Below are 25,588 nucleotides of genomic sequence, written 5' to 3'. Positions count from 1 at the left end.
CATCTCAGTGTCCCTGCTGGAAACAGTCGCCTCCAGGCCCCAGTAGAGACTACAATTGAGGGCTAATGGGCCATGGAGGGGGGGGAGTATTCTAGCAGAGGCTATCTCAGTGTCCTTTAGAGAGTGTGTTAGAAAGAATTTCCTCCAGGTCCCATTAGAGACTACAATGGAGTCTAATGGGGCCTGGAGGGGGGTCTCTCCAACACTCTGGTTCCTATTCACAATATAGCAACACAACATAGCTCGCTGATACCTAGGCCAAGTTGGCTCCTCTTACCTTAATTACTGTTGTTGGCTGGAAGTCTGTGGGCTTGCTGGAAGGCTGTGGGCTTGCTGGAAGGCTGTGGGCTTACTGGCTGCGGCTGGCAGGCTGTGGGCTTGCTGGCAGGCTGTGGGCTTGCTGGCTACTGCCGGCAGGCTGTGGGCTTGCTGGCTGCGGCTAGCAGGCTGTTGGCTTGCTGGCTGTGGCTTGCTGGCTGGCAGGCTGTGGCTTGCTGGCTGCGGTTGGCAGGCTGTGGGCTTTCTGGCTGTAAGCCTAACTGGTGGCCTGTGGGCTGTCTGGCTGGCTACTGGCCAGCGGCCAGCCTGTGGGCTGGCTGGCCGGCCTGTGGGCTGGCTGGCTTGCTGGCTACTGGGGCACTTGGAGATTATTTATTTAAAGAAATAATCCATGCACAAACACCAATACTGCTCTGTGTAGTCGTTATGGTGCAAGGAGGGCCGGGCCCCCCTCCCGGAGTAAGTAGTCAAACCGTTTAAGAACAGTTTGACAACTTACCTGGGGTCTGCTGGGATATGAGGCTGTTGTAGGGTATAGGAGCAGTGGTGCAATGTGTAAGGGGTGCAGTGTGTGTGAAAGGTTCAGTGTGTGAGGGGGTGTAGTGTGTGAATGTGTAGGGTGTGTGGGGCAATGTGTGTATGAGGGGGCTGTGTATGTGTGTGGCAATGTTAGTATGGGGGGCTGTGTGTGTATGGGTGGGCAGTGTATGTGTGTGTGTGTGAGGCAATGTGTATGGTGTGTGTGGGGGCAGTGTGTGTGTATGGGGGGCAGTATGTGAATGTGTATGGTGTGTGGGGGTAGTGTGTTTATGGGGCTAGAGTTCACTCTCACCACTGCAACCACCAGGAATCCCTGGTGGTCAGTGTTGAGAGTGAACTCTAGCCCGTAGCTCCAGGGCTAGAGTTTACTTTCGCCAGAGCCGTAACGTTGCCGTGGTAACCGCGGCAACGATCTGTGCTCGTGCAAGAAGGACCAAGAGGAGCTGCAGGCTGAGCTCCCGGGTCCTCTCTTCCTCCCACCCCTGCCGGCTGCCCGCACGGTGCCTGCGGACAGGGGAGGGGGCAATTGCCCTCCTCTTACTCCCCCCTACCCCTCTTCTTATCCCCCTCCCCCTCTTCTTACTCCCCCCTCTTCTTACTCCCCCCTCCCCCTCTTCTTACCCCTTCTTACTCCCGCCCCCCTCTTCTTACACCCCTCCCCCTCCCCTCTTCTTACCCCCTCCCCTCTTCTTACCCCCCTCCCCTCTTCTTACCCCCCTCCCCCCTCTTCTTACCCCCTCTCCTCTTCTTACCCCCCTCCCCTCTTCTTACCCCCTCCCCCCTCTTCTTACTCTTCCCTCCCCCTCTTCTTACCCCCTCTCTTCTTACTCTCCCCCTCCTCTCTTCTTACCCCCCTCTCTCTCCTTACCCCCCTCCCTCTCCTTACCCCCCTCCCTCTCCTTACCCCCCTCCCTCTCTCTTCTTACCTCCCTCTCTCTTCTTACCCCCTCTCTCTTCTTACCCCCCTCTCTCTTCTTACCCCCCTCCCTCTTCTTACCCCCTCCCTCTTCTTACCCCCCTCCCCTTACCCCCTCTCTTTTTACCCCCCCTTTCTTTTTACCCCCTCCCCTCCTCTTTTTGCCCCTCCCCTCCCTTCCCTTTCTCTTTTTGCCCCCCCTTTCTCTTTTTGCCCCCCCTCCACTCCCTTTTTCTTTTTGCCCCCCCTCCCCTCTTCTTTTTCTTTTTGCCCCCCCTTTCTCTTTTTGCCCCCCCCTCCCCTCTCTTTTTGCCCCCCCTCCCCTCTCTTTTTGCCCACCCTCCCCTCTCTTTCTCCTTTTGCCCCCCCTCCCCTCCCTTTCTCTTTTTACCCCCCTCCCCTCCCTTTCTCTTTTTGCCCACCCCTCCCCTCCCTTTCTCTTTTTGCCCACCCCTCCCCTCCTCTTTTTACCCCCCCCCCCCCACCTATAGCGTGACCGAGCTGCACTCCGGTCCGCGGTGCCCGGCCGGAGTGATGGGAAGGTGCACAAACACTATGCACCTTCCTGTCAGTCCGGCCGGGTACAGGAAACAGAAACTCCTGTTCCGCGCGGAACAGGAGTTTCTGTTTCCTGTACCCGGCCGGACTGACAGGAAGGTGCACAGTGTTTGTGCACCTTCCCATCACTCCGGCCGGGCACCGCGGATCGGAGTGCAGCTCGGTCACGCTACAGGGGAGGTGAGAAGCTGCAGCCACCTGAGGCTCTTAAGAGAGCGCTCGGGCGGCTGCAGCATTTAAAGGGACGGGCGGGCCCCCTGATGGCGGGCCCCCCTCCCGGCCGGGCCCTCGGACCATGTCCGAAGTGCCCGACCAGTCAGTCCGCCCCTGGCGATCATGTGCCTTCGCAAAGCAGTTGTACCTAGGTGAGTGTTGGACTTCCCACGACTCAGTTTCTTTTGGCACAGATTGCAAATGGCATCGCTGTTGTCAGAGGCAGACACACAAAAAAAATGCCACACTGCTGAGCTCTGCAATGATGGCATTCTGGTGTTGGCAACAGCATGCGTTGATTGGCGGGCTGTCTGGCTGACCCCGGGTGCCGATGCATGCTGTCTGACTGTGCCACTAGCTCATTGTGACGACCTCCCCCTGCTTCCAACTCGTCTCCTCCTCCTCGCTGTCTCCCCATCTGAACATTCCCCCTGTTCTTCTTCTCTTCTAGCGGGCACCCACGTGACATCCACGGACGCATCGTCATCATAAACCGCTTCACTTGTATCTGACAACTCAGCAAAGGAAGCAGCAGTGGGTACAACATCATCATCATCACACCGTACGTCCATGTGTGTAATGCTGCCTGACTGAGACATATCCCTGTTATCTACATCCTCTGGCAATAATGGTTGCACATCACTCATTTCTTCCAACTGATGTGTAAATAACTCCTCTGACAGATCAAGTGAAGTGGCTGTGGTGCTAGTGTTGGTGGTGGCGGCAGGCGAGTGGTAACTTGAGAGGTGCCCGGAGCTAAGCTGGAGGAGGATGGTGCGTCAAGGTTCCGAGCGGAAGCTGTAGAAGATTGGGTGTCCTGTGTTAGCCAGTCAACTATGTCCTCAGAACATTTCGAGTTCAGGGTACGTGGCCTCTGAACACTGGGCATTATTCTAGGGCCAAAGGGAATCACAGCACCACGACCACGACGGCCCCTGCGGGGTGGCCTGCCTCTGCCTGTCATTTTTTTTTTCGATTAGTGGTACTATGCATGCAAGCTACTGTGACAACAGATATGAGTGGCACTGTGCACTGGCAGAAGTTGCCAGAGTAGACACTGTAGGCCTGACACACACGCTTGCAGACAACTAACTGCTATTCAATCTATTACAGTCAAAATTGTATATTTTTTTTAAATGTACACTACTGTTACACCAGATATGAGTTGCACTGGTGTGACACTGTGCCCTGGCAGGCCCTGAAATGCACACGTGTGAAGGAAACTGACTGCTATTATTTCACAGTCAAATTTCTAGTTTTCTTTTTAATGTATACTACTGTTACACAAGATATGAGTTGCACTGGTGTGACACTGTGCCGTGGCAGGCCCTGAAATGCACACGCATGAAGGAAACTGACTGCTATTATTTCACAGTCAAAAAAGTTTTTTTTTTTTTAAATGTACACTACTGTTACACCAGATATGAGTTGCACTGGTGTTACACTGTGCCCTGGCAGGCCCTGAAACGCACACGTGTGAAGGAAACTGACTGCTATTATATTACAGTCAAAAATTTTATTTTTTTTTAAATGCAAGCTTTTGTGACACCAGATATGAGTGGTGGCACTTGGCAAGTGGGCACTGTATACGCTGTGAGCCTGACACACAAGCTGGCAGGCAGGCAACTGCAATTAGATTACACAGAAAAAAAAAAAAGCAGACTGATGTTCTAGCCCTAAAAAGGGCTTTTTGGGGTGCTGTCCTTACAGCAGAGATCAGATGAGTCCTTCAGGACCGTAGTGGACACTGAATACACTAGCCTAGCTATCGATTTCCCTATTAAATCAGCAGCAGCTACACTGTCCCTCCTCTCACTAAGAATGCAGCTTCTGAATGAATCTAAAATGGATGCTGTCCAGGAGGTGGGAGGGTCTGGGAGGGTCTGGGAGGGTCTGCTGCTGATTGGATGGAATGTGCCTGCTGACTGTGAGGTACGGGGTCAAAGTTTACTCAATGATGACGAATAGGGGGCGGACCGAACATCGCATATGTTCGCCTGCCGTGTCGAACGCGAACAAGCTATGTTCGCCGGGAACTATTCCCCAGTCAGAAGGGAGAAATGGCTGAAATCTGTGTTTAGTTAATTGTGACAGGGCAGTGAGTGAAGGTAATGTAAAATGGAAGGAAAGAAAAGGTTGAGTGGACTGTAAAAGGTTATGTCTGGGCATAAGAAAACTATTATGATGACACACTTTCCTAAAATGGTGCATTTTTAGTGATATCTTGAAGGACTGGAGGCTAGGAAATATTCCTATAGAACAGAGTAGAGCTTTCCATAGATCTTATGCAGCCCTTGAGAATTCATGTAGATGAGAATTAGCAGAGTTGGCAACAGCATATTTCAATCCACAAACAAGATGTCTGCCTGAACATAAAGTAATGGCCACACGTCTTTCTAATGTTCCTCAGAGTATACACAGTCATACATCCATGTGTGCACTCATTCATGAGGAAATCTATTTCCACAGGATTTATCTATTGATTTAATGTATTGATTCTAAATTGTTTGTTTTATGATTTCAAATGCATTAATATGTTGCCAGAATACAATTAAACAACATTGTGTGTTTTGTGCTAATTACGTCAATTTAAAAAAAAAAAAGAAAAAGAAAAAGAAACCCAGCTGTTAACTGAAAACAAATGCACATGAAGGTGTACATGACACGTATTTTGTAGACACTGGCCATTTTAACTTTACTTCAGTACTAATAATTTAAATACAATGCAGTGGTATTGATATATACGTTCCACAGCACAGCAGTTTTCACACATCACATCATGAATGTAGGAATGCATTTCTGGGGTGTGTTACAGTGGGATTAAATGACTTTTCAAATTGTTTTGAAATTAAATCTTCAAATTGTTTTGAATTAAGATCAGATAGTCAATATTAAGCAGACATACATTTGCCAATTAAGCAATGATTTAGCCATTTAGATTTTAGTTAGCTACAGTTTGAAATTTAGTGAATAGGCGTGATTGTGTGTGAATGTAGGAGTATATTTGTGTGGATTGTTAGTGTGTAAGTGTGTGTGTGTGTGTGTGTGTGTGTGTGTGTGTGTGAGAGTTTAAATACAGGGTTGTATATGTGCAAAGTGCCAGTGTATTAATGTAGTCTTTCTGTCCATGGCTTATTTCCCTTACTTGTGTCCCTTTGTTCTTGGCCATCTTCTCCACTTTTGTCCCTCTGCTTATAACATCTTACCCTACTTCTGTCATCACCTTCTTCCTGCCTTGCTTAGTGGCCAAGTGGCATGGCAGTTGGAGTCCTGTGAGTGATCATATATTGTCACGACCTGGGAATGGTGTGCAATGGATGGGGGATATTATGTAACATATTCACACTCTCTATTGGCACTCACAGCCCAAGGATAGAATCGAAGACTCCGACCTGATTTTGATCATTCTAAGGATGCTGACTGCATTGCTGGCTTGTAACTCGGCCATGCTGTATGAATGAAAGACATTTAATATAGTGCTAAATTAGATTCATGTAGAGGTCCCTGATATGAGAACTTGTCTGCTGTGACATCGTGGGGGGAAATCTTGCCCTGATGCTCCCACCTGGATATACGCCTAAAAAATACATTTAGAAAGTTAGTTCAAAATTCAAATTCCTGGATCCCCCAAAATGCTGCCATTTGGAAACCTCACATTTCACATGATGCACAAGGGATAGAAGGGGATCTATAATATCCATACAGGTCTATATGATTAGTGTATTGCATTCATTACATAATGTCAGTAAATGATAAGCTATATAGCCAAAAAAAAAAAATCACAGATCAGTATATGTATGCAATATTACACTGAACTTTACAAATGATGTTCAAAGTACTCTCCCTGTTTTATAATTTAGAAATTCATTTAGAGATTCAGTACGTATTTTGGCATCTGGCTCAAAGCACCAATATAAACCACATTGAAAGAATTGTGCATTGGGCAGGAGTTTAAACTCAATGAATATTTTCTCCTTGATCTATATAAAATAGACCCGGGTGGCACTAAAATTCATAACACGTGAAAATTAGAAGCTTTAAGAAGCAGTGGAGGCAAAAGGGAAGCATATTTCAATGTCCATATCTTGAAGAACTCATCCAAATAATTAAAATGTCTATAAATGAAAAAGTCAGCGTTAAGTGTGTTTTTGTATCTCATATTCAAGCAATGAAAGTTCTTTAATCTAATATTATACTTTAAATATAACTGAGAAAAAAAAAATTAAATGCTGCTAAAGGAATTGGACGCTTTGTTAAAAGAGAATATAGCCTTTAACAAAAAAAAATAAAAAAAATAAAAAAAGGTAGGTATGCTTTCTGGCAATAATTAGCATAATTCAGGGTATGATGTGTATAATTTGTGAATTAAATAACATTCAAAGGGAAATGGTGCATTTTATTTCTTTAGGAAGATAAGGAAATATATGTAAAGGAATATAATGGGATTGTATATAAATAATTTATACAAGATTACATTTTAGCTCTAGAAATGATCAGTGGAAAATCAGCAGTTTTAATTGGTGGGCAGTTATTTCAGTGGACGTCACCTGTTACGCAACAAAAATAAATTGTGACAGCAGTAGTAATTGGCTCATGTAGTGTGCTCATTATGACATAACAGACAGTTTTATTATTTTCTCTTCAGAATAAACATTTCAAAAATTTCCATATCCTTAAAGGGACACCCCAGACCCCTAAAACACTGTAGCTTGCTGAAAGACTTTATGTGTAAAGAGTTTGACCTCTTTTTTTTTTTTTTTGCAATAAATGCAGATTTAAATAGAAATTGACCCTTTTATATATTCACCTGGTTACACCCCCTGGCTTTGAAAATTGACAACAGGCCCTGTTAATTTCTAGTTTCATTAGGACAGTGGAGATAAACTCAAGAAGCAGTAATATCCCAGAGCACTTGTCTTAAAAACTCTATTCATGGAGCTGCATTGGGAAGTCCGTGATTGGACAACCACAGACCGTCAAGGCAGGGTTACAAGGGGAGGGTTTGCAAAGGCAGCAGATAAGAAAACTGCAGGTATTACAAATTGATTTTACATATATTCCCAAGGAAAAAATGCATAATTTAATACATGCAAGCTTTTATTTTTGGTGTATCTACTAAACAGTTTTTTTTATTTTTTATTTTGTATTTGGGTAGTGGAGTGTTCCTTTAATGTTGGTCTTTCAAGTGAAATATTTAATGCTTAAATCATCTAACCTCTTTTATCTCCAAGAACAAGCATGTACATGTTTAACATTAGCTGATAAAGCCCTACTAACCTTTAACTTTGCATTAGAGTTGAATTTTAACCTGCTGAGAAACGTATTTCAATATTGGGGATCCAGGGATTAATTCTATTGCTTGTATCAGTGTAGAAAGTCTGTGGATTGTTACCCTACCTCTGTTAACACTCAACACACTCTACAGCAAACTTTGCAGGTCATTCATTCCTTGGTATTAATGAATGTTACCATAACTATTTAAACATTAAGCACTTGGTGACAAAGGGGTAAAATAATTGCAAACAATGAATGCATATTTTAGTATTCCAAGCTATAGTTAGATTAATCTGTAATTTTAACTTTAAATCAAGGAGTTGGATAAGTGAAGGTTGACATATTTTAATCTCATTACAAACTTTAAATTCTTTGATATCTACCACTAAGAGTTGTGGTTAGTTCACATCTAACATTCCAACTTTAGCCCATGAAAGAGCTTAGTGAAATAGCTAAATGAATTCAATCAATCCAGGGGAAGATGATTTCAAACTTGACTGTTTTGACCTAACTTTCTTAATTTTTTAATAGACCTTCCGGGGAATCTGCTAATTTACTTTTAAAGACTGCTGAGATGTGATGCACACCACCAATCAGAACCTGGCATTTCTGCAGTTTAATTTATTAGCCCCCAGCATTTCATGCGGTGGGGGAACAGCTGCTCTTTTTAACTGATTGGTGATGCAAAATTATCTCTGTATCTAAAGTAAATATAGCTATTTAAATATTTATAGTCAGCTGCATAGATTTAAAGATTTCTAACATGTTATATAATAGTATAAAGGTGGATTCTGCTGTGAGAACCCATGACAGTATAAGCCTCCGCTGCTTACAATGGAACCTTATTGTTTTCCAAATCTCTAAGTTTTTACCCTTACATTTTCCAAATCTCTAAGTCCAAATATATTTTTTCTACTTTGTTTTTAAAATGTTGACTTTTAGAACTTTATTTAATGACTGTATTTTCAACATCTTCTCTTTCTTCTCTCACCCAAAATGGCAACATTAAAGTGGGTGGCCCATTCCCCTTAAAGTGTACTCCCACGTCCATGACCACTTCTGCTTTTTGAAGTGGTCATGGATCTAAGAATCTGGCTGTGCAGTGTTTCAGCTTGAAACATTACAGTAATTAGCACTTTTGTGTTCAAGGTTACCTAATGTCAATTCTGGGCATATTTTCACAGACATCTTTAAATCGGGGCAAACGGGGCAGCTGCCCTGGGCCCACTCACTCCTGGGGGGCCCAAAGCAGCTACCCAATGGGCTCCGCTGTCCGCCCCAATTTTTTTTATTTGTCCCCTGGGCTGCACCGGGAGCCCACACACTAAGAGGGCCCGGTCGTGAGCTGTGGCCCTTTAACAGCACAACCGGGCCCCCTTGTTTTACCACAGCATTCTGGGAGGAAGTGACTGCCGTGAGTCACTTCCTCCCAGATAGAGTGAAGCCGCGTGGGTTGGAGGAGGAGGAGGCCGTCAGGAGGGAGTTGGAGTGCAGGAGCCTCACACTCCCAACGACCTTAGCCTGCCACTGGACCCCAGGGAACCCATAAGGTAGGCTGGAGACTGGCTTTATAAATGTAAACGTTGCATGTGTGTGTGTGTCTTACTATGTGTGTATGTGTGTGAGTATGTCTATCAGGGTGTCTGTGTGTGTGTCACCATTTCTGTGTGTGTGTGTGTGTGTGTGTGTCAGTATGTCTGTCAGTGTGTCAGTATGTCTGTCAGGGTGTCTGTGTGTGTCAGTATGTCTGTTTATCTTAGTATGTGTGTATGTGTGTGAGCATGTCTGTCAGGGTGTCTGTGTGTGTGTGTCCCCATTTCTGTGTGTGTGTGTCAGTATATATGTGTGTGTGTCTTAGTATGTGTGTGAGTATATCTTTCAGGGTGTCTGTGTGTGTCAGTATGTGTGTCTTAGTATGTCTGTGTGTGTCAGTATGTCTGTCAGGGTGTCTGTGTGTGTGTCACTATGTCTGTGTGTCAGTATGTCTCTGTGTGTGTCAGTATGTGTCTGTGCGTGTGTCAGTATGTATGTGTGTGTGTCAGTATGTCTGTCAGGGCCTTTGTGTGTGTCAGTATGTCTCTGTGTGTCAGTATGTCTCTGTGTGTCAGTATGTCTGTCTGTGTGTCAGTATGTCTGTCTGTGCGTGTCAGTTTGTCCGTCAATGTGCATGTCAGTTTGTCTGTCAGTATGTCAGTGTGTCAGTATGTCTGTTAGTGTGTAAAAATGTAAACTGTACATGTGTGTCAGTATGTCTGTGTATGTATGTCTGTCAGGGTGTCTGTGTGTGTATCAGTATGTCTGTCAGTGTGTATCTCTGTTGTCAGTATGTATATCGGTGTATCTGTATTTAGTATATCTATGTTTCTCTATGTGGTCTGTGTGTATCTGCATGTGTGTCAGTGTGTGTATCTGTATGTTCTTGTAAATCTTTCTTTTATTATGGCATATGTGTCATGGGATACAGAATAAAAAGGGGAGGCAGTATGGGTTAACATAGGTTAAATATAACGAGAAGGAATGTATTGCACTCCGAGAAAAGATTGCCATATTTTTTTAAAGTTGTAAAGCGTCATTTAAACAATATAATAATACAAGTATGTTGACTGTAGTGGATCAAATTAGTATAACAAGAATAATGAATGCTTAACAGTGCCAATATATTAGGCAGATTTATCCAAGCAATAACAATCTATGTGAGAACACCTATGGTAGCAGCCTCTTGACCGTGTTAGCTCTCAGGGTTAAACATACAAATAGACATTTCATGAGTTAGCATAAACATGTAAACCTTTCTGCGGTGCTTTGTCATGACAATAGTTACTTAACCCTTAATCTTTGTCTGACAATAGTTACTTAACCCTTAATGTATTTTTAAGGTATCAAAAGGCTGTCTAATGTTTGTATGAGAAGCGAGTATATGACTGACTACTCTCTACCGAAGAATCTAAAGTCATGTGTTGTGTCCAGAGGCTCATAAATGTGCCACGCTAGGCGAGTAAAATAAACCAGACATTTGTAGCGAGTGGGAACTAGCTAATTACGCTTATCTAGGCTGGAGGATAAATTATCCTGTGTCAAAAAGGCTAAGCAAGCTAAGTCAACTGTAGTTGGCTGGTCCCAGATATGAGTCTACAGGCCGCAATAGAAATGATATAGCATAGAATTACAATAGGGTCTCAACTTTGGTTGGTGTAAGGGTAGTAGTTAGATGCAGGTATTATACACATGCATGTCATAACTTAATTAGATGTAACTACTAGACAATACCATCATGAAACCATGTGTTACATGCGTCCGCTGGTGAAAGTTCAGTATGGGGTGTTCATGCCTGTCATTTGAGCCAGGCCCCCGAGAGTCATTGGTAGTACGCGGTATAAACCAGACTGCCAGTCCAAAAGGCTGATTTAGCCGATGCCGCTGCTGGGTATGGTCAGTAGAGTGAAATGTACGGCCCCATCGACTAGGGAATACCTCAGGGCTGCAGCTTTATGCGGGTTGATGGCGGCCGCCCTCCGGCCCCAGGTCTTCTCAAAGGCCTGCACCTGCTTTCCACCGACTCGGTTGCTCATGGAGGCCGGGTCGACCCGTCGTCGGGCGCCTTGTGAGGCCTGGGTGTTCAGCCGCCGCCAGCGGCGGTCAGGCCTCCGGCAGTGTGGTCGGTGCCTCGGAGTTTGACTCCCTGTGGCCTTCAACCTGGGAAGGCATTGTGGGCGGTCCACGGTAGTGACCTCCGGTATATGTCGGAAGCATTGGATGGTTCGTCGTGGTAGTTTGGTACCGCATCTCTGCCGCTGTGCGTGTTGCTTTGGGCCCTTGGGTAGGCCTTTAGATCTGGCTAGGCGATTATGAGCCGGGCTTCGTTGGCTGGTCCAAGGAAAGGACGTCGCCTTGTTCGGGCTTGTGTTACCCTTCCTGTGACTGACACCCGTAGTTGCCAGGGGTGTGCACGCTGGTTTGGTCTGTATAGCATTCGTTGTGTTCTGCGCCCTTTCCGAGATCCGAGCCCAGAAGGCATCAAGGATTTCGTCCAACTTAGTCAGTGCGGTGTTTGTCGAGTTGCCCACTGCCTCTATGCTTGCTGGCTGGTGCGTGGCATCCGCCTTTTTGGAGTCAGGGACTCCTGATGTGGTTAGTCTCTGGGACGTGACTGTCCGCGGTGAGTATGCTGTGTGTGCCGGGATAACCCCCACCGGCGGGGGGGGGGGGAGGAAAGCTAGTGGATGGTTCCCCGCTGTTTTCGTGTCGGCCTTCAGGGCAGGATGATCGGCCGCCTCACCCGTCCTTCAGCTCTGTTCAGGCTAGTCGTGTCAGCGGTAGGCCCCATTGTTGCAGTCCACGTTCACGGTGGCTCAGCTTTTCAAAAATTGTCTCGTTTTGTGCTCTCTTGCATCCCCTTCGTGGTTATTACGTTTTTAATCGATTTTGTAGTTGGGGAGTAATGATTATTTTGATATAAGTGAAGTTCCAGGCTGGAGCTCCTGCTGCACACGTCTGTTCAGCTCCACAGCCAGGCTCCGCCCCGTATCTGTATGTTATCATTGTATGCATTTGTATGTTGTCAGTGTGTGTACCTGCGTGTGTATATCTCTGTGTGCATCTGTATATAGTCAGTGTTTTTATCTGTGTATGTGTCAGTGTCAGTATATGCATCAGTGTGTATGAGTATCCATATGTGTCAGTGTTTGTATATATGTCTATGTATGTGTGTCAGGTTGTGTGTCTGTGTGTCTGTATGTGTTAGTGTGTGTATCTGTGTCAGTGTGTATCTGCATGTGTGTTAGTGTGAGCATCAGTGTTTATGTCTGTGTATCTGCATGTGTTTCAGTGTGTGTGTGTGTGTGTGTGTGTGTGTGTGTGTGTGTGTGTGTGTGTGGCAATCTATGTGTACATGTGCATACATCTCATCATTCAAATCACCAACACTACACACAAGTGCACCCCTGCATTTAACCTTCAACACTACATACAAACACAGTCCTGCATTGAAACGTCAGCAATACATAAACACCAAAAATATATATAAACACACCCCAGCATTTAAAAAAACAAGCAAACAAAAAATACACATAGATGCATGCTTGCATTCAAACACCAATACCACATACAAACACACCCCTACATTTACACAAACATACTCCATACACAAACATGCTTCCATTCAAACACACAAACACAACTCAGTGCTAAATACGACTCTGCAAGCATGGGAAAATGGTTCCGCTACTGCGTTGGGAAGTGGAGAGCGTGATTGCATGTCAGGGATTGGGGGTCAGGGGGCCCCATCAAATTCTTGCCCAGGGCCAAATCAATTTTAAAGACGGCCCTGCATATTTGACATCTACTTTGATAAGAAAATAACCCCTCAATAAGGCAAATTACTCAAATGAGAGCTGTTCAGTGTGAATTGTATTCTACCCTGGGCTTGTACTCAATAATAATATTAATAATAATATATAAACAAAATATTCCCCGAGATGGGAACTCAAGTTCTGGTATTTAGAAAGTGAAATACTTGGATGGAACTTATATATTAGGTCCAGTAGGAAAAGACAGTTACAGATCAGCAATATAAAGTAACCATTTATTAGAGACTCATCCAGACTTTGTTGTGCATTGCCTTTGAGAACACCTTAAAGTCACATTCATTAACTGCTAATTTGATTGAGGGATAATGTTTAGATCAAAAGGTTATCATTCTCTCTGTCCATGATTGTTACCAAAAGACAAAATAACACCTACCAATTAGAAATCTGATGCTAAAAAGAGCATATATTTAACTATAAAATTGGGTGTGCTTGAAATGGCATCAACACATGGACAGAGAATAAAGGAATATCCACTAAACTATCAATTTCACTCAATAAATTAATCTTGTTATTAATACAGGGAGTGCAGAATTATTAGGCAAGTTGTATTTTTGAGGATTAATTTTATTATTGAACAACAACCATGTTCTCAATGAACCCAAAAAACTCATTAATATCAAAGCTGAATATTTTTGGAAGTAGTTTTTAGTTTGTTTTTAGTTTTAGCTATTTTAGGGGGATATTTGTGTGTGCAGGTGACTATTACTGTGCATAATTATTAGTCAACTTAACAAAAAACAAATATATACCCATTTCAATTATTTATTTTTACCAGTGAAACCAATATAACATCTCAACATTCACAAATATACATTTCTGACATTCAAAAACAAAACAAAAACAAATCAGTGACCAATATAGCCACCTTTCTTTGCAAAGACACTCAAAAGCCCGCCATCCATGGATTCTGTCAGTGTTTTGATCTGTTCACCATCAACATTGCGTGCAGAAGCAACCACAGCCTCCCAGACACTGTTCAGAGAGGTGTACTGTTTTCCCTCCTTGTAAATCTCACATTTGATGATGGACCACAGGTTCTCAATGGGGTTCAGATCAGGTGAACAAGGAGGCCATGTCATTAGATTTTCTTCTTTTATACCCTTTCTTGCCAGCCACGCTGTGGAGTACTTGGACGCGTGTGATGGAGCATTGTCCTGCATGAAAATCATGTTTTTCTTGAAGAATGCAGACTTCTTCCTGTTCACTGCTTGAAGAAGGTGTCTTCCAGAAACTGGCAGTAGGACTGGGAGTTGAGCTTGACTCCATCCTCAACCCGAAAAGGCCCCACAAGCTCATCTTTGATGATACCAGCCCAAACCAGTACTCCACCTCCACCTTGCTGGCATCTGAGTCGGACTGGAGCTCTCTGCCCTTTACCAATCCATCCATCTGGCCCATCAAGACTCACTCTCATTTCATCAGTCCATAAAATCTTAGAAAAATCAGTCTTGAGATATTTCTTGGCCCAGTCTTGACGTTTCAGCTTGTGTGTCTTGTTCAGTGGTGGTCGTCTTTCAGCCTTTCTTACCTTGGCCATGTCTCTGAGTATTGCACACCTTGTGCTTTTGGGCACTCCAGTGATGTTGCAGCTCTGAAATATGGACAAACTGGTGGCAAGTGGCATCTTGGCAGCTGCACGCTTGACTTTTCTCAGTTCATGGGCAGTTATTTTGCGCCTTGGTTTTTCCACACGCTTCTTGCGACCCTGTTGACTATTTTGAATGAAACGCTTGATTGTTCGATGATCACGCTTCAGAAGCTTTGCAATTTTAAGAGTGCTGCATCCCTCTGCAAGATATCTCACTATTTTTGACTTTTCTGAGCCTGTCAAGTCCTTCTTTTGACCCATTTTGTCAAAGGAAAGGAAGTTGCCTAATAATTATGCACACCTGATATAGGGTGTTGATGTCATTAGACCACACCCCTTCTCATTACAGAGATGCACATCACCTAATATGCTTAATTGGTAGTAGGCTTTCGAGCCTATACAGCTTGGAGTAAGACAACATGCATAAAGAGGATGATGTGGTCAAAATACTCATTCGCCTAATAATTCTGCACTCCCTGTATTACAAATAATTATAATTAATATGAATATTAATATGGCAGTATTACCTACTATTTTATCTTTGATCCTAAATTCTTGAAGTTCAAAATAATTTATAATTCAACATAATATCATACAATAATTATATTACTTAACAATATAATTTATTGTGACAGCAATTTATTCAACAAAAATATTCAACAAATCAGTAATCATACAAAAGAAAATTGCTTTAAAACATGTCAAAATATAAACTCCAGAATAAACAATAAAAATGTGGATAATAATGCAATGTAGTTACTGGCTCAACGAATTTATCACCAATACATGCAACATCTCAACATAATTGTCTCAGTATGTACCATTGGGTAATAAATATAAAAGAAACAAATTGAAATCAGTGTGGCTTAGTAAAGAAGTAAAACAAGAGATTAAAAATAAGAAAAGGGCATTTAAATCAGACAAATCATAGGCATCCTATATAAGATATAAGGAAGCCAATAATGCAATTAAAGTGGCTAAACTTAAAAATGAGAAATGGATAGCCAAAGAAAGCAAAACCAACCCCAACATTTTTTTCCAAGTACATCAATTCTAAAAAAAAAAAAAAAGATTAAAGTGTAGGCCCACTGGAAACAGAGATGGGTCTGTTAGGTAATGAAGACCATTAAAAGGCTGACAATTTAAATAACCATTTTTCTTCAGTATATATTAATAAGGATCCCATGGCAAGAGATATGCAAATGATTGCTGAAAACTTGCAGATAACCTGTGATTGGATGACTTGAGACAAGGTGCTACAGCAGTTAAAGAAAAAAATAGTGTAAATAAAGCTCTGGGGCCTGATAGTATTCACCCACAAGTACTTAAGGAGCTAAGTGGGGAAATAAGTGAATCTCTGTATTTAATCTTTCAAGATTCTTTTGTTTCAGATAGTGTACCGGAAGATTGGAGGAAGGCAGATGTCGTTCCTATATATAAAAATGGTTCAAAATCCTTACCTGAAAATTATAGACCTGTGAGCTTAACTTCAATGACTGGGAAAATATTTGAAGGGCTATTAAGAGATAATATTCAGGAATTCAATGGGAAAAAGTTTGTTATTAGCAATAATCAGCATGGTTTTATGAAACATAGGTCACGTCAAACTAACCTGATTGTCTTCTACGAAGAAGTAAGTAGAAATATAGACCATGGTGTTGCAGTGGATGTGATATACTTGGATTTTGCCATGGCATTTGATACGGTTCCTCACAATAGGTTAGTCTTTAAACTAAAAACAATTGGTTTAGATGAATATTCTTGTTCTTGGTCAGAACATTGCCTTAAGGGTAGAGTACAGCGAGTTGTCATAAATGGTAAATTTTCAAGCTGGACAAAAGTGGTAAGTGGTGTCCCTCATGGTTCTGTTTTGGGACTGCTTCTATTTAACATATTTATAAATGATCTTGCAATAGGCACTGAAAGCCATGTTTTAGTGTTTGCAGATGACACAAAACTTTGTAAAGTAATACAATGTGAGCAGGATATTGCTTTGCTGCAGAGGTATTTAGATAGATTGGGGGACTGGGCACTAAAATGGCAGATTAAATTTAATGTAAAGTTATGCACTTCAGGGTCAAGAATGCACAAGCAACTTACACCCTAAATGGTAGTGAATTAGGGACAACCACACATGAGAAGGATTTGGGAATTGTTATAGACAACAATTAATCAGCAATATGCAATGTCAATCTGCAGTTGCTAAGGCCAGTAAGGTTTTGTCATGTATAAATAGGCGCACACATTCTAGGGATAAAAATATAATTTTGCCTCTTTATAAATCACTGGTAAGACCACACCTTTAATATGCTGTGCAATTTTGGGCACCTGTTCTAAAGAAGGATATCATGGCACTAGAAAAAGTGCAAAGACGAGCTACAAAATTGATAAAAGGAATGGAGCACTTTAGTTACTAAGAAAGGTTAAAAAATTTTAATTTGGAAAAACGGCGCCTTAGAGGGGATATGATAACATTATACAAATATATTTGTGGCCTGTACAAACCATTATCTTGAAATCTATTCATAAACAGGGCTATACATAGGACACAAAATCACACATTTAGGCTGGGAGAAAGGAGATTTAATCTAAGGCAAAGAAAAGTTGTTTTTTTTTTACAGTAAGAGCAATAAGGATATTGGATTCTTTGCCTGAAGAGGTGATTTTATTAGAGTCCATACAGATGTTTAAACAGCAATTGGATAAATACTTCCAAAAACATAACATAAAGGGACATCATTTCTTGCAGCTTTTGGAGTTAGGATCACTATGTTTACACATATATGCCTATCAGTCCCAAGATCCTGTAAGTGTTTTTAACTGTTGTGTCTATACCAATAAAGTGCACACAGAGAACACCATGTTTCCCATCTTCTATATTTTGCAGATTTCAAGACATCATCTTTTACAAGCGACCACTATATGGTCACGTATTGTATATTACTATCATAGACTCCATACCTATTATTTTTTTTAGCCATAAAGATTATAGTACATCAGCCTCTAATTATTCCAGCTCCTGCTATTCTGTAAAGGGATTCTGTTATTTAGAGATCTGATACATTTCTGCAACAATACTTTGTTACTTTTATGGCTACAGACTCTCTTTATATCGACTTTTATTTGATACCCACTAATATATACATTTGTGGAGTTTTAACTATTGCAGCAGCAGTATAAGTATTGTAACTTTTATTTGGTTTTTATTTAATTTGTATTCATTTCTTTTTTTTTTTTTTTTCATTCTAACCCTTCTGGGCAGCACTTTTCTTTACAATTCCCTCTGCAGCAGTGTATTGTTTTTTTTTTTTTTGTAACTGCTGTCTCTATATTCATTTCAGGGTACGTTTAGGATCTAGTATCCTTACTATTCACTATTTATTTCTAGCATTGATGGGGTTTACTTTGCTATATCCGGTAGAAATTGATACTAGTTTCAGCCTAATCATTCTATATTTGCCTTAGTATTCCTAGTCCATTCCCAATCTTTCCATTCAATCTGGACACACTAACCTCTTTCCTAATCACCTCTAATAATATAGATTATAATTACCACACTTCACTGTAATTTCCTTCTCAATGGATAAGGAATTAGTATAAAGAAGTTACATGATAAATTGCTAGGTAACTTTATTGTTAGGAGAATATTGAGTAAGAACAGCAACGATTAATAGGTGAAATAAATTTAGCTTAAGAGAATGATGAGATAATTTAAGCGTGAGTGATTAGAAATATTCAAGATAGTGATTTAAGAGTAATCAATAGAGTATATTCAAGATTGCTTTTCTCTTTTATTCTCTACACCATTGTAACTGTTTTCTTATCTCAGGTAACACATCTATTCTCCAATCAGACTTGGTGGGTGTAACATGTGATAATTAAGAATCTCTTATTGATTGATTAAATGACATCAACATTTACCAAACTTTAACCACCAGATGAGGCTCTTGCCTTATGAATGATTTTAATATATTCCTATTTCCTGGAATTGTTAATTAAAATTATGCTGACACTTGTGTACATAGGTATCTATGTTAGCCTTTGGACATATAGGTGAGGTTAATCCTATAATATTTACTCAAGACAATGTGTCAAATAACTAATACCTTAGTAAATGTACCATGTTTTGGTTCCAAATTTTATAACAAAAATAACCTTAAACACATTTGACGAATAACTTGTTTAGCACATTTTAAACATATATTCTGAACTAGTTCACAACACTTTTAAATATATATATATATATATATATATATATATATTAAAATAGTTTCCTATAACTACATGCATGGTAACTATTTATTATATAATAAAAATAAAAAAATCTAAACATGCTAGGTTAAAAAGATCATATCAAAAATATTATAATGATTATACTTACATTTAACATGTATATCCTTCAGGTGTAGCCGGCGTGTCGATGTGACATCTGCACACACACTCGCTATCAGGAACGGGCCACGAGATGGCAACAAAACGCCAAAATTAGAGCTCCGACGCTGGTGATAGACTCAGCATTCATTGTGCTTGACGATACTCCAGTCCTCCCCACCGACCACAACCTTCTGAGGGATGATCCTCCGCTCCACGTGTGGTACCCAGTGACCCTCAGTGACCCCTCACCGCTTGCTGCCCATATTTGAAGGGAGCTGCCAGAAGGGGAGAGAAGAGAGGCTGTAACAGTTGGGCAGCGTAGCGAGATCCTGGCAAAGTGGGCTCTTAAAACAGCCTAAGGGGTTCAGCATTTATTAAGGGGAGCGATGTCCACAGTCCGTTGGAGACCACTGGAGACCACTGGAAACCGCTAGATAACAGCGGAAGAAAGGAGATGCATGAGGCAAGAAGCTAGATATTTTGCCCATGAGGCTTTAAGCTCCTGTGATGAATTATTCAAATAAAACTTGGGAAGACCGTGAGCAAAAACTGCAGCCAACGTATGTTAAAAACAGCTAATTTGTTATTTTATTTTCTGTCACTCTGCTGTAAAACCTTAAGTGCTGCATGAAGGTGAATCAATATATGTGTTAATATATGGACACAACTTGTAGCTCTACATTCCAGTTGTATGCTATTGCCAAGTTTCATTTTTTTTTTATCCATCAGTTTTTTTTTATTTTTACGCAGTTGACGGTCCTTATTGATCTAAATACAATGCTCATTATACAGATTGAGCAAACTGAGCAGATCCTCCTAACAACGTAGGTTAAATTACTTTTATTGTCCCTCTATTCTTCTGAGGCAATTTTTGAGAAATATAAGTAACTTAACCTGTATAACTCCAGCTATTATATGTTCTTCCTTTGGTGCCTTTTTTGCTCTACTACCTATTTTTAAAGTTCACAATTGAATATAGGATGAATTAGCAGATCTGGTTACACAACAGAGAATTAAACGATTCATCCATTTTTCTCTAAGTTTAATCCGGCAAAAAATGGAACTGTAACTCACAGGAAGTGCTCGCTAATATGCTAGACAATTTCTATATAAAAATGTAAAAATATATTGATCATAGCATAAATGACTTGAAGTCGCTGCTATATCTGAGAAATTCTCTACCCAAGAAAACATTAAGTTTTCAAGCTTATTATTGGAAGAAAAAAATCAAACCATGGAGACTAAAATTACAAACCTGGAAGATTGCGCAAGACAGAACAACATTAGAGTCAGAGGGATTCAGGAGACAATTTCACGTGAGGAGCTCCATCCTTTTCTGATGAGATTTTTTCTCATTATTAATCACCTTTCATGTTCTGGGTACAGACCTCTTCGAAAGGTACTATAGATTACCCAGACCTAAAGAATTGAGTAGGCTCATTCACACAATGTCATAATCTGCTTTTTAAGGTTCCAGACTAAGAATCTAATCTTACAAGCACTAAGAAATAAGGCTCTGGATATGGAAGAATATAAACGCCTAAAACTCTTTCAGGACTTCTCACAAGCAACAAGACAAGCTAGAACTTCTCACAGGCAACAAGACAAGCTAGTAGATCCTTTGCAAAACAGCTAGTAATACTCAGGAACAATTAGATTCGATACAAATGGCTGTTCCCATATAACACTTAAGGAGAAAATCCTTGTATGGAACCTATCTGCGAGATGATTTGCTCAATAGAAGAACGAAGGGGGGAGAGAGGAAAAGACTGATCAACGCTTGGGATAGAGGACTAAAATCAAATTCAATTCATTTTTTTTTTAGATAGAACCTCTAGACTTACATTGTTCATAAAGGTTAAGTCTACCCATAGATAAAGGAACTAAATCTTCTGTCTCTAGACAATGTTTTTAGAAGGTTAACATATAACAATGAATACTAGCCCAGCTTCAGTTAAGGTCTGCAGATTCTATTCATGTAGATATAAATTGAGTCATGCAATGACCACTGCATTGTAAATCCATAGAATTTACAATAGTATAAAATGAATAACAGAACATAAACTCTGTGGTTAAACTAAGTTTCAAAATTACGTTTTTTTGTTTTTTTTTTTCATGAGACTGATTACTCAGATATACATAATATATCTAAATTCACTGAACACAATATATTGGGTTAATAACATTTTATTATTTGCCATTGATTGTACCCTTGAAACACACATATCTATCTACAGGATTAGCACATCCATGTCTCTCTGTATTAATTCACTATTCTCCCAGAAGAAACTCTTGTAAGGTAGATCAAATTTGTGATTTCCTAGTACAACACTAGTTAAGATATTTATACCTTACGCACAAAGAATTACATAGTAAACTATGTTGGATTAAAGGTTATAATATGATTTCATCCAAAACCCCTTCGCTTTGGTTAACTTTAAACTTACATTCAAAGCATAGGGGCTGATTATCTTGCTGTTTATGGGTTTAGACTGACATAGGGTCTCGAAAGGGATTCAGAATTTATTTTTATTTTTTTATTAGTTGGTCTATTCCGGTACAGATATTAAATATATGAGTTACTCAGTCTCGGTAGGCCTGGTCCAGGCTCTTGCGGTGGCAGCAGGATCAGTACGGAGACTTTAGTTAGAGGCCTTTTTTCGTACAAAAGTGTGATTGCATACTCATAATGTATGAAGATGATTGCTTCCCAGTGTCAGGATCTTACCTGGTGTGGAGTCTGATGTGCAGAGTTATACACTCACCCTTGCAAATAATCACAGACCAAGGTGATCAGGCAAGAAGCCACCTGGGCTGTGAGTCTGTGCACAGGGGCTGTGCAGGAATAGTGCTCCAAGTCGCAGTGCAGGCAAGGATTATCAGAAGAGTAGTTGTGGAAAGCCGAATCAGGGGAGAGTTCAGAGTAATCGAGGAAATAAGCTGGGAATGGTACGTGTTGATATGAATGGTTAGAGGATGATGGCTGGTGTCTGGGAAGGTGTAAGAAGGGTGGTTCTATGGCTAGATGTCACTTAAAATACTGTCTACAAATACCAGGGGTTTAAATTCAGGACAGATTAGAGGTTACCTGTATAAACAGTTAATGGAAAATAAAGTAGACATTGGTTTTATACACATGACCCACTGGGTCGATTCTCCTTCAAGGCTCTTGAGGTATCAAAAATTTCCAATAATACACAGCTCTAGCCTGAAAGAGTCAAAAAAAAAGAGGGGTCATATATGAAGAGAGTGATCCTTTGGGAAGATACCTGATATTGATAGCACGAATTACCGATAAGCTATATACCCTGAGTGGCAAAAGTAACCTCGCCACTTGCACTTGAAGGGCCTGCTTGCTATGGGCCCTGCAGGGACACCTGTAAAAGACTACTGAACTTGACCGACTGTTAGCACTGATTTCCCTGGAATTGTTTTGGGCAAAGGACCATGTGCACAGTCGGTCAAAACTATGACTTCCATGAAATCCCTGAACCCCTGTACCGAGCGTGGTGATTTTTGGATATGTTGTTCACCCAGATCGGGACTATCAGGGGATGTAACATTTATGGGGTTTTATGTTTTTTAAGATACTTTTTGGGGTTTTATAAAACCGTATGTTTTTCTGTGCTTGGAGATAATTGGGTTAGATTAGTACAGTTCCTGATTCAATTATCTCCCAGGGATTCTATTGTTTGTGTATGGAAGTGTCTCACTGTATGGGTGTCACCCTTGTTGGGAAACTTGCATAAAAGGCCAGTGTGCCTCCATTAAAACTCTGTTCCTGTTTACCCTCAACATAGAGTCTTTGGAGATTGCTATATCACTATACTCCCCAGGAATTATAATCACTAGCTCTTATAAGAGCTGTTCCTGCTACGCTTTCTGGGAGTAGGAGAGGTCTGCCCACTGGAAGCTGGATCCCGGTCTTGCGTCCAGGGTGGGTGAATGATGGCAAGACCCCGGCGCAGCTACATCCCTGGAAGTGGGGTCTGCAGTGCTTATGTTGTCTGGTGGAGTGCTGGAATTCCTTGGTGAGCATTAGGAACATCGATTGGTGGAGGCACTCGGTCGGAGTGCCAGGCGGTCCGTCACACCCTGGTTAACGTGTATGCTCCTAACCAACTTCCAAAGACGTTCATGGAAAGTCTTATTCAAAAAGTTGACTGTGTTTCGTCTGGGTGTTTGATCATTGGCGGAGATTTTAATTGTAATATAGATTATAAAAAGGACAGGAATAGTACCAAATATTTGATAAATGACGGAACTCAGAAAGCCGGTGCAGCAATGATGCAGAATTTTCTCGCTAAAAATCGCTTATATGATTGCTAGCGAATACAGCATCCAAATGACTGAAATTATTTGTGTTTTTCAAACGTCCATCAGTCATATATATACAAATTGATTATTTTCTGGGCAGGGCTGATGTTTTAAAACAGATTTTTAGTGCAGGAATCGGACCTATTATTAAAAATTTAAAAAAACAGAAAGCTCTATACAGGGAGTGCAGAATTATTAGGCAAGTTGTATTTTTGAGGATTAATTTTATTATTGAACAACAACCATGTTCTCAATGAACCCAAAAAACTCATTAATATCAAAGCTGAATATTTTTGGAAGTAGTTTTTAGTTTGTTTTTAGTTATAGCTATTTTAGGGGGATATCTGTGTGTGCAGGTGACTATTACTGTGCATAATTATTAGGCAACTTAACAAAAAACAAATATATACCCATTTCAATTATTTATTTTTACCAGTGAAACCAATATAACATCTCAACATTCACAAATATACATTTCTGACATTCAAAAACATAACAAAAACAAATCAGTGACCAATATAGCCACCTTTCTTTGCAAGGACACTCAAAAGCCTGCCATCCATGGATTCTGTCAGTGTTTTGATCTGTTCACCATCAATATTGCGTGCAGCAGCAACCACAGCCTCCCAGACACTGTTCAGAGAGGTGTACTGTTTTCCCTCCTTGTAAATCTCACAGGTTCTCAATGGGGTTCAGATCAGGTGAAGAAGGAGGCCATGTCATTAGATTTTCTTCTTTTATACCCTTTCTTGCCAGCCACGCTGTGGAGTACTTGGACGCGTGTGATGGAGCATTGTCCTGCATGAAAATCATGTTTTTCTTGAAGGATGCAGACTTCTTCCTGTACCACTACTTGAAGAAGGTGTCTTCCAGAAACTGGCAGTAGGACTGGGAGTTGAGCTTGACTCCATCCTCAACCCGAAAAGGCCCCACAAGCTCATCTTTGATGATACCAGCCCAAACCAGTACTCCACCTCCACCTTGCTGGCGTCTGAGTCGGACTGGAGCTCTCTGCCCTTTACCAATCCATCCATCTGGCCCATCAAGACTCACTCTCATTTCATCAGTCCATAAAACCTTAGAAAAATCAGTCTTGAGATATTTCTTGGCCCAGTCTTGACGTTTCAGCTTGTATGTCTTGTTCAGTGGTGGTCGTCTTTCAGCCTTTCTTACCTTGGCCATGTCTCTGAGTATTGCACACCTTGTGCTTTTGGGCACTCCAGTGATGTTGCAGCTCTGAAATATGGCCAAACTGATGGCAAGTGGCATCTTGGCAGCTGCACGCTTGACTTTTCTCAGTTCATGGGCAGTTATTTTGCGCCTTGGTTTCTGCACACGCTTCTTGCGACCCTGTTGACTATTTTATATGAAACGCTTGATTGTTCGATGATCACGCTTCAGAAGCTTTACAATTTTAAGAGTGCTTCATCCCTCTGCAAGATATCTCACTATTTTTGACTTTTCTGAGCCTGTCAAGTCCTTCTTTTGACCCATTTTGCCAAAGGAAAGGAAGTTGCCTAATAATTATGCACACCTGATATAGGGTGTTGATGTCATTAGACCACACCCCTTCTCATTACAGAGATGCACATCACCTAATATGCTTAATTGGTAGTAGGCTTTCGAGCCTATACAGCTTGGAGTAAGACAACATGCATAAAGAGGATGATGTGGTCAAAATACTCATTTGCCTAATAATTCTGCACTCCCTGTATATAGAGCTGGCAAAGCTTGAGAGGTCTCATAAGATTTCCTTAGATCCATGGATTATGAGGGACATTAAGGTAATCAGGCAGAGGATTCTAGAAAGAAGCCCCCCAAAAATAAATCAAGCAATACTAACACTTAAGCAAGGTTGGTATTATGGAAATAATAGTAGGCTCCAATATCAATGTCCCTGATTTGCCAATCTTGTTGTTGCTGGTGGCTTGCCACATGGGCAAGCATTTTTGGAACTAGACTATATGATTATTGAACAAGGCAACTAAATACACAGTGTTGACGCTGTGTCATGGGGTGGGCTTCATGCTGCATATTTGGTAGAACTGCCCACTGGCAGTCTGTAATCGGCACAAATACATTCACGTATTAATTAGAATTATGTGGTTTTGATTATTCATTCCCCTGAATACTATTTGTTGTTGATACAGCCTAACAAAATGT

The sequence above is a fragment of the Pelobates fuscus genome, chromosome 5 (genome assembly GCF_036172605.1).
Source record: "Pelobates fuscus isolate aPelFus1 chromosome 5, aPelFus1.pri, whole genome shotgun sequence".
Lineage (NCBI taxonomy): Eukaryota > Metazoa > Chordata > Amphibia > Anura > Pelobatidae > Pelobates > Pelobates fuscus.
This window is presented reverse-complemented; position numbering follows the sequence as displayed.